Raw genomic sequence first — 10604 nt, 5'->3', positions numbered from 1 at the left:
CTCAGCTACTGACCATTAACTGACTCTTCCTAAGTCCCGCCCCTTTTTGCTCTGTGGTCCAGTAATAGTTGAGCAAGCCTGGTATCCAGCAGAATACCAACTTTCTCCTTTTCTTTCCTCTGCTCAGAAATGCTATTTTATATTTTCTGTTAGATTTCCTTTTTCTTATGTTTTTATATTTTATTTTTCTATATTTTTTATTGATGCTTCTTTATATTTTGGCCATCCACGTAGAAAAGATAACCAAATTTTGCCGATGGTTCAAATATCTTGCTGAGGGAACTGTTAAACTGCCTAGGTGTTTTGCTAACATTAGCTAAGTTAAAAAGTGACAACATTATCGCTTTTTAACCATCTTGAAAATTAGATTTTCTTTTCAACACAGGTGAACAGGAAAGAAGAAAGCCGACAGAGGTTCCAAAAAGGGCAACCCAGACTGTAATCTTTTCCTAAACCTAACTAAGTATTCTTGGTGCCTGAACCGAACCGAACTGCGACTGTTTTACAACGTTAACCACGGCCAGTGAAGGTCAACATGACGATGGTCACCTGACTCCACAGAAGTTAATGCAAAAGATTGGTGTATCACCTGCACACAAAATTGGACTTTGGCGTCTGCACTGCATGCAGGTTGAAAGTGTAAAGTCGAGTCGTTTTCACACAGATTGAAGAGAACTGGTTTAGTGAGCAGTGAAAAAAAAAACATTTTCTGGAAAGCTAGGACCACAGCTAATAATTATTTTCACTACCAATTACTGATTTTGCCAGAAAATAGTTTAAAAAAATGCTCATCACAAGTTCCCAGAGCCAAACTACTATCCAAATCCCAAATATATTCAATTTAAAATGATATAAAACAAAGGACTTGCAATATTTTACGCTTTATCAATTCTCTAAATTGCTGGGAATTTTTGCTGGTGTGATAATTACAGAGAAAGTAAGGTTTATGAGCTGCAACAAAGGTCCCCAGCCAGCATTTAACTGGGGAACGTTGCAGTTATATGGGAATGCATCTTAACCAGGATGCCACTGGACACTCCAGAAATAGTGTTTTTCAATTTCAAATACCAACCAATAATCTGTATCTTCAATTTAAACCTGTGATTCCCACAAGATGAATCAGAATTTGCTTCTCCTCAGAATAAATAATCCTCTGAAACCCAGGATTCTTGTTTTCTTTAAATGATAGCAGCTCATAGAAGCAGCTGATATATGTTTTTCAATAAGAAGAAGCCAGTATCAGTCTGATGCATCCGTCTAACCCTCCTCCTCCTCCTCTCATGCTTTAGCTGCAGCGGCTCAGAGTGGAAGAGTAAGAGCTGCTGAAATTTTTATTTAGCAGATGAATACACCTATTATATACCTCCCCCAACGCACTCATGCATGCATGTTTACACTCAAACACACACACACACAAACTCCCAAATGTGCCGTTGAGAGTGGTGGGAACCCAGAGCAATTAAAACCAGGCTGGGCGTGTTTTTTTTTTTTTTTTTGCATTACACCACCAGTTTTTATTTTGTGCAGTTGCGTGTACGGCGACAGTGTGCGTCCCTGCAGTGCCAGGCCTCTCTTATCAGTATGCCGTGTGCACTTCCTCTCTAAACATGGCCAAAGCTTTTGGGAGCCGTGAAGCTTCGCCGATAAGATAACAGACAAAGCCTTCTCTCTTTAAGGAAGGCGTGAAATAGAAAATAGGAGATCCCTCCTGGTGGAATTAGATGGAAAGAATAGCAGGAGGGGAGCAAAGAGAAATCATATGTTTGGAAAATTAATTTTTAAGAAAGGGAGTCAGATATGAACCGTGACGTTAAGGCAGGAAGGAATTCATTTTTTTTTAGTGAAGGAACAAAAGAATACACACATTCACACACAGCTGCCACTTCTGGTGTGTTAGGTGAAGATGATCTGCAGAGCATATTTAAATACTTTGCCATGGCAACAGGCTCTATGATTAGGGGCAAATAGGCAAAACTGCTGCAGCACTTGAGATTGAGATGATACAAATTAAGGGAACTCTGGACGGTTGCCAAGGAGACGAAATAGGCGGAGGGGTTAAAGTCCAACCTAAACACACCTTAAAGCTATTTTAGTGACAGCAGAGCAGAGAGTGGGTGGGGGGAGGGGAGGACGGAGCAAGAGGGGGGGAAGGGAGGAGGGGTTTCTGACAGCCGAGCTCCACAAATAATCACTAGACCTGCCGAGGTGTGTGATCAGAGTTCAAAATCCCTTCATATGTGTGTGTGTGTGTGTGTGTGTGTGTGTACCTTTCATTGTTCAGTGTTTCATGTGTCCCAGCGGCCTCTCTCTCTTCTGCTCAGTAATAATAAAAAACACACAAAAGACAAAGAAAAAAAAAAGCTTGTAACTCAGTTCAATTTCATGCATTTTCTTTATTGTTCCTCCATGGATTCATTTCCATTTTCAAAAGCCCAAATACTGATTTTTTTTTTTTCTCGTGACATCATCTTGCAACAAATCCATCAAAAAACGACAAAAGTGACATTATGGCTTTGTGACAACAACGGGCCTCTCGGGTTTACAGTGTTCAGATGCATTTTCAGTGTTTAAAGGTGCCAAAACAGGGACGAAGCCCCGTGTGAAACATACAACACGTGTGTCAGAGGGTTTGTTCAAAAGGTCCCACATTATCTAGAGAATATTTTCGAGGATATGTTCCGGAGTCAGTAGTTCAAGTTCAGTTTGTCTGTACGTTAATGTTTTGTTTATTTTAATAATAATCTATAGTTTTAAGCCAAATCCAAGTTTTGGAAAATTAACTATAGCTTTAGCCTTAACTTTGATAAGAGCTCTAAAAAAAATGAGCAACTGTCCTTTGTTCCAAAACCCCAATTGTACAAAATATGTCCCGTTGACCGAAAGCCCCTTATCCAAAAAACAAAGGCTCTCCCTGCGGTTGTTGGCCCTGTCCATGGTGCTGAATCGGTGGGGGTTTTCTTTGATACGCCATCTTAGCCTAAGAACAGCTGACCCGCAAAAACACTGTGTAACAGGTAAAAAATATACTGGAGTAATAAGAAGCCTAATCAGTCGGCAGGATTTTATTTTGTTCAAGTCTATGACACAACCTTTGACCCCACATCCTGCCAAACAATGGGACATTTGATCAGACAGCAACGTAGGCTAGCTGCTGGCCACAATGGATGGCTAACAGTAAAAATAGACAATGGAGAATACCAAATTGTGGACAAGTTTTGGTGCACTCAAAGACCAGTTGGTAGCTTTGCTGGATGCAAAAAGTTTCAAAAAGTATTCGCCTTTAGTGCTGCACCAACTGAGAACACAAGTGAGTGACTGTATGTGCGTTCAATCACGGGTGTAGGTCGGGTCCAGGCGGGTGCGGATTTGACTTAAGAAATCATTGCGGGTAACGGGTCAGTTGTGTTTCTCAACTCTGAGGGTGAGGGCAGGGGTGGGTTTGCAAAACTGGACCCATGCAGCAGGACTCTTCATCTGTTCAGAAAAAAATTCCAACTATCCTGGAATTCTTCTTCTTCTCAAAACTGTTTATTAAATATGGGGTTAGGAATTGAATTGATGACTGACTGTCCAATGTCGGAATTAAATCATTTACGTTTTACCTCAGTTGGTACACCTCAAAAATGTGGAACTACAACATTAGTTATTAGATATTAGGGTTTGGATTATTTTAGGAGTAATGAGCCTTTGAAGCATTTGTTGTATTTTTTTGGGACAACGGGGAATCGGACAAATGGGTTTTTGGTCATACTGGACATTTTTGGGACTGCTGCGGTATCGACATACTGGATCGTCAGAACAATGTCACGTCATGCTAAAATGCTGTTCACATGTAGGTTACTTATGACACCTGAGTCAAACTTCATTCCCTGAATGAAGACTGTGAGATATTTAAAAGCTCTGAAACCTCATAAATGGACTTTTGATCTTAGATTGTCTTTACTGTATCGTGAACTTGGTTTCACAACTGAAGGTGGTCTGTTTGAGGAAATGGATTTCAGTTTATGTAAAATAAGCAGCAGAGGTCAAGATATCCTACACTAGTAGTCTCTAGTATGAGTGAAGCTCCTACATGTCCCAGGATGCAGCTCAATAGTGTCTTTCATTAGACCCTTTTGCCAATACCAGCTTTTTCCAAACCATATATCCACAGTTTGTAGCACGGGCTGAATTATTCCAGTCCAAACTGAGATAACCCTTCTGACATTGCAATGACATCATCAGGGTTATTACGTCAGACTTTAGAAAGCTCCTGCCCTCACCAGAAAAACGATATATATAGGTTGCCGGTGCGAGCGGCTTATTCAGACCCATATTTACATTTATTGTTAGGCAGCGACCTCTAGTGGCTGTAGTAGTTATGACTGGGGCAAAGAGCGACGAAGTCCGTGTGTGGAGGAGGTCGGGGTGAAAACACACCCACGCTTTCATCCTGGACACTGTTGTTTATGTCCTGTGTGTTGACTTATTTAACTTACCTAATTACGTAATGTAACTTAACTTACATACATAAGTTTGTAACCTGCTTATTAAAACCCAAACCACAATATTTTTCTACATCTAACCAAGTATTTTTGATGCTAAACCAAACCAAACTGTTTCACAACGTTAAACATTTGACGGCCAAGGTCCAGTACGCCCGACGCTGGTACTCTCCTACGGTCATATATATCATTTTAGGAGTCACTGGAAAATTACCTCATATGTCATTTAGGTTTAGAGGACGTGTTAAGATGCTTTCCAACAGGCTGAGTGGTTCACCCTGTGAGGAATAAAATAGATTTAATTTGTAAAATTAGTGGAGTGTCCCTTTAGCAAAATCAAACATCAACAACTAGATAATGTGAGACCTGAACCGTTTCATTTCTCCTCCTTCTGTTGTTGAAAATCAAAACATTTCCTGAATAACTGTATTATTTTAAGAGCTTTAATGTAAATGCAGTCACATCTACTGTTTTACTTTGCGTCTTCGAGATATTTGAAATCAGCTGTTCTGCCTAAAACCGAGCCCAGAGCAGATGCAGCAGCAGCGGCAGCAGCAGCGAGCGAAGGCAGCGAGTCGGCCGTGGTGTCATTAGTCATCAGACTACAATCTCACCGGAGTGCGTTATGTACTGGTCGACCACTGTCCTCCTCCACCCCCGCACTGCCTTACTTTTCCTCATTAAACAGAGAAAAGACAAATAGCTTTTTAAAAAAAAACAGTGACACTTAAGAAAAAGTTAGTAAAACAGTCAGACAGTATTCAAAGTATTCAAAGCACAGTAGAAGAAGGTTTTTTGTTTGTTTGTTTTTTTTTTTTTTACAGGCACTTGTTAAACTACCTCTGTGTCGCTCATGTCTGTTTTTTTTTTTTTTTTTTCCATTTCCACTTGTTGAACAACAATTACCAGAGCCGTGGAATGCTCTTTCCTTATTTTCTCATTATAGTGGTGATTATGGTAATGGGTTTGGCTTTGTTTGTGCCTCACATCAGGTCGGCACAGGCTTCAGTGTGTGTTTCTGTGTGAAACAGTGTGAGAGGTGAACACTGTGGATCCACTGAAAATAATGGCACGGATTACATCTCCAGCCCTCACGTGTGTGTAGAATACAGCAAGTGACACAAGTAAACTTTTTTTTTTCTCAACACAGACTCAGACTTTACCTCTTAAATTACACACAGAAAAAAAAAAATCGAATTTTACATTCAAAGTAAGATTTTGAGAGAAAAATAACAACAACAACAACAACAACAACAGAGATTAGTGTAAAATAAACAGTCATATAGCCTTAATGGAAAAAAAATCAAAACAAAACTGACATGTTTTGTTACAATAAGCCATTTAAAAGGCATCGGGTCTCCTCAGATTATTTGAAATCACCTCTAAAACAGAATATTTGGATAATGATGAGTTTCATTTCAAATCTGTGACAAGATCACAGCCTGAACTTCAGCTTTCTGTATTTAAATATTTAAGTTGGATGGTCCCAGATAGATTAGCATGTACAATCTATTTCTAAAGATTTATGCACACTGCCTTTGTTTAAACCTAAAGGAACAGTCCGACGCTTTATTGATGCCTTACCCTGACATTTTATAAGTCTAAGAGGTGTTTAGCTTAGCTTACCACAAACCCTGGATCAATTAGTCTATTAATTGTAAAAATAAAAAAAATAAAAAAAGCTGTTAAAATGCTCATCACAATTTTCCATTGTCCAATAACATTTTCAAATTGCTTCTTATGCCCAACCAACAGTCTAATACAATTAAATTACTATCATAAATAATAAAGAAAAGCAGCAAATCCTCACATTGAAAAAACTGGAACCAGCAAATGCCCGAGAATTTTCCTCAAAAAATGACAATTAATTCAATCAATTATCAAAATATTTAGCAGCTAATTTTCCTTCCATCGATTGAACGACTGATCCTTGCATCTCTGAATACCAGACTGAATTTGTTCAACATTTTGTGATGGAAGCAGGGGGAAGCAGCTTAACATATTATTTACTCAGGCCGCCGTATTCCCTCAGAAACATAGGCAATCGACGAAAGTCTTTGCCTTTGATCGCTCTACTTTGTCAGACAGCTTTTTCTGACTGGAAACTGCCAAAATCAGACTAAAAAAAACTAACCGATCGAGGCAGTCGTCGACCAACAACTCCTGCGTTCTGTAAGGAAAAATCACTGTTTTTGCCAAAGGAGTGTGGCTGCTTTGGAGAGAGTGATATTTGAGTGTCAGAAAAAGCAACCTGTTGGCAAAGTAAAACTGTGAAAATATTGTAAATATAGCGTACGCTTAATCTGATATTGATGTTTTTAGGTGGCTAAAATTCACTTTGCTGCTGACCCAGTCCACTGCAGTACACTGCTTAGTTTCCCACACTGGTGCTCCTGCTGTTTCTCCAAACTGAGGGTGTGCCGACTGTCATCCTCTGTAGGTAATACTCATATAACCCCACTTCAAAAAATCTGCACTGTCCCTTTGTTCCAGTGGTTCATGAATGTGTCTAGTTTGTCGAGTACGTTGGTGTTAATTTTCCAGGTTTAAGATCCTTATAACAAAGTTAAAAAAAAAGGAAGGAAAAAAATTCAGCCAGGCAAGCTGTTTCCCTTGAAAACCGCAAAGGAAACAGCTTGCCTGGCTGGATTTTTTTGCCTTTCGACAGAGCCAGGGTAGCTGTTTCCCCCGTTTCCAGTTTTTTTCTTTTTTTGCTAAGCAAAGTTAAGCTTATCGCCTGCTGGCTGTAGCTTCATATTTACTGTGCAAACATGAGGGTGGTATCACATTTTCATCTAAGCCTTGGCAAGACAGCAAATAAGCATATTTCCAAAAATCTGTTCCTTTAAGCAAAAAATTACATTGGACAAACTGAGGACATCTCAATTTAATTTGGCAACAAATGTGTCATATGTTATTCCAATGATCTTTGATAATCTCCTCAACAGTTGTGTCCCCTCCTTAAAAAGCCAACTCCGGTCCGTTGTGTAACATTTTTAAGATATATTTTTTAGGTTTCATCATGGATGCCTACTGTGGTTGTTTTCTTTCATTGTAGCTCCAACGTCCAGGACACACTGCCCGCCTCTACCTGTGCATGACGGCCACCTCGTTCACACGGACAGCGTTTCTGCCACAGCGCTGCTACAGCCAGCCATATGTTTCTACACTGAGCTTGCAGAAAGGAAGAAGTGATGTAAGCAGAAAGCTTGTTTTTGTTTACCCTTGTTTAGAGAACGAGAGAGAGAAATAGGGCGAAAGAAAATGAGAGAGCACGCTGGAAAAATACTTGCCTGAATCCAGACCTTCAAATTGGTGACTGATTCTCTGGTCTGGCATCATGACATGTAACAGCGATTTCTCGACTGAAAAAATAAATGACCAGTGAGAGCTGCGGAGGGACTAATGATTAGCCAAGCAGTGCCACAGGGCGGGATTAACGCTGGTGTCAAGCAGGGACACGTTCAATCTGGGAACAGTCCACGCCGTTTTGCTATGTTTCCAGATTGAACGACATGGTTCCTCAAAACGAAGGGCAGTGGAGTCAGGAGTGTTATGAAATCAGCAGCGACACGCGCACACAACGGGGTAAACAACGCACCTGAGTTTCTGTTTAAATAAACTGCTTGGTACGTTTTGTTGCGGCTGAACACAGCCCTGCTGTGAAGTTGTGTTCAGCAACCAAGGAGGAGTAATAACAACAACAATGGTGACTGTTACAGGCAAGATAAACGCTCTTATCGAGGCTATTTTAAGTTGAGTAATAAAGAGAAGTGTGTAGATCATCTCAGGTTGCAGCATAATAGTTACTGAACGGCTGTGTGTTGTTTGCTGCCACAAAAAAGAAATAAAAAGTTCCTCTTTATGCAACAGGTTCGTGCGGCAGCAGAGCTAGCTGTGTAGTATTAGCAGCTACGAGCTAACTTCATGGTGGTGCACGACAAAAAGAAAATGCAATCAGATGACTGATCATGTTTGTTCCTCCACCTGCAGCTCTGAAACATATCTGGGAGACCTCCGGTTTTAACTCTCTTTAGCCTGACTTGTAGCTGCTAACTAGCTAGCTTTGAACAGTGTGGACATATCAGCTGTAAAGGCCAGTGTCGACTTAAAACGACGCCCCTCCCTCAGGGAAACCTGTTGCAATTCAGTCTGATATCAGGCAAGAAAAATACTGCCCTTAACCCGATTTTTGTCATGTCTATAGACGGTGAAACTGTAGTGATGTCGATATAACCATCAATAAGTCATTTTTACTGTCTGTTTTTACACGTCACCTGTTATTTGTGTGTCTGCTCAGGTAGGCAGTGTGACCTGGGTGCAACAGCTGAGTCAGAAACAACATCATCCGTGAGAAAATTCACATTTCACTGTAAACACTGAAGCATTCTCTTATTTTAGTTAATACAGCTGACTGATAAAGTGACCCTCTCAGATTTTGTGGGAACTTATTTTCAGACTTTGATTAACCGCCGGGGGTGAAAGGACGTGTGTGAATTCTGTTTTAGGGTGGATTTCAGCCGCGCCCTCCTTCATCATGGAGACTCATCATCACAGTGAAACACGAAATCAGTCGTATCGACCACAGACAGAGTTACACATGACGACGGCTGCTGTCGAGCGAAAACCTTTTGTGTTAATATCAAACGGCAACTTTTCAAGTTGAGATTTTAAGGTGCGTTTTTAAAGGGTTTTATGATCCCCAAATGTTTTTTTTTTTTTTTCCTCAGACTTTGAAGGAACATGGGATCACTGAGTTCAATCATGTTTAAAAAGAAAAACAACCACTAAAAACAAACATCTCAAGGTTTCTGTCTGGTAATAACACAGCGTCCGAGACTGACAGATCATTTAAGTCCGTATCGCACCCTCCTCCCCGTTCTGAAATCCACCTCAGCTAAAGGCAACAGTCAGCTCCATTTAACAGTGTCTCTGTTCGAATCCCAGAGCCAATTAAAAGGTGTGAGATGCCTCCATCAGTACGGTGTTTTCAATGTCGCTGTCAAATTGGTCAGTGGGGAGGACATCAGCCCCCCGAACCACATCCTAAATTAATCGCACTCGGAGATAATCACATAACCGACAATTAACTCCATTTCCCATTTAATACCCCTCCCACCCACCAACCAACCCACAGCACGACTACACACACGCACACACACACACACACACACATATGGCACGTCTACACACCAGTCTCATTACGCAGACAGACGCTGATTCCCAGCAGGCACGATACACGCATGAAATATGTGTTAGTTAGAGCTTATATCACAAGCTTTGTTAAGTTCACAACAGTGATGCTTACACCTTTTTTTCCCCTCCTGTGAAAATGGGTGGGGGGTGATTTTTTTGGTGATTTATACACAAACACTAAACGCTGAAAGTGACATCATTAATCAAGGTTGTGAAACGGGGAAAAAAAAAAAAAAAAGAACCCAAGCAGACGAGAGCGTTTTTTTTTTTTTTGCCTTCTAGGCAAAAAAAAAATTGAACCGGGTGAAGGAAAGAGTTTCATTTCAAAAAGACATGAAAGAAACATTTGCAGCAATCACTACAGGGATTAAAAAATGTCCTGTCAAAGCAAACCTCAGTTTTCTTTCTTTTTTAGTATAGTCTGACACATTAACAGCTCTTACTGATTGCACCTTATTTTTTCCCAACCACACTCTGGGAAATCTGCCTCTGATTAAACATTGCTGCTTAGTTCTGGTAGGCATATTTGTATTGATATGAATACAGGTGTGCCTTAAGATCCAGACGGCCAAACATTGCTCTCTGCAAAGCCACCAGAGTCACAGAACTCCGGAGCTGCTGGTCCACTGTTGCGTTAGTCGGTTAGTTAGTTACAACGCTGAAGTCACATAATAATGCAAACAAACGAACCGAGCGAGGCAGCGGTGGCACGGTAACTCCTGTGTTCTGCAAGATAAAATTACAGTTTTTGCCAAAGGACTCTCGTGGCTCTGGAGATAGCGACATTTTGTTCACAAAACAGCGGTTTCCTGTCGTAAAAGACAGCAAGAGAAAGCAGCGAAACTATTCTAAATATAGTGTACACTTCATCTGATATTGTTTTTTTTCCTGATCAAAATTACAAATGATCTTTTTCTTACAAGA

Source organism: Lutjanus erythropterus, chromosome 3, assembly GCF_056507025.1.
Source record: "Lutjanus erythropterus isolate fLutEry1 chromosome 3, fLutEry1.hap2, whole genome shotgun sequence".
In the NCBI taxonomy this organism is placed as follows: domain Eukaryota; kingdom Metazoa; phylum Chordata; class Actinopteri; order Lutjaniformes; family Lutjanidae; genus Lutjanus; species Lutjanus erythropterus.
The sequence above is the reverse complement of the archived record's forward strand: the minus strand, read 5'-3'. Positions refer to the sequence as shown.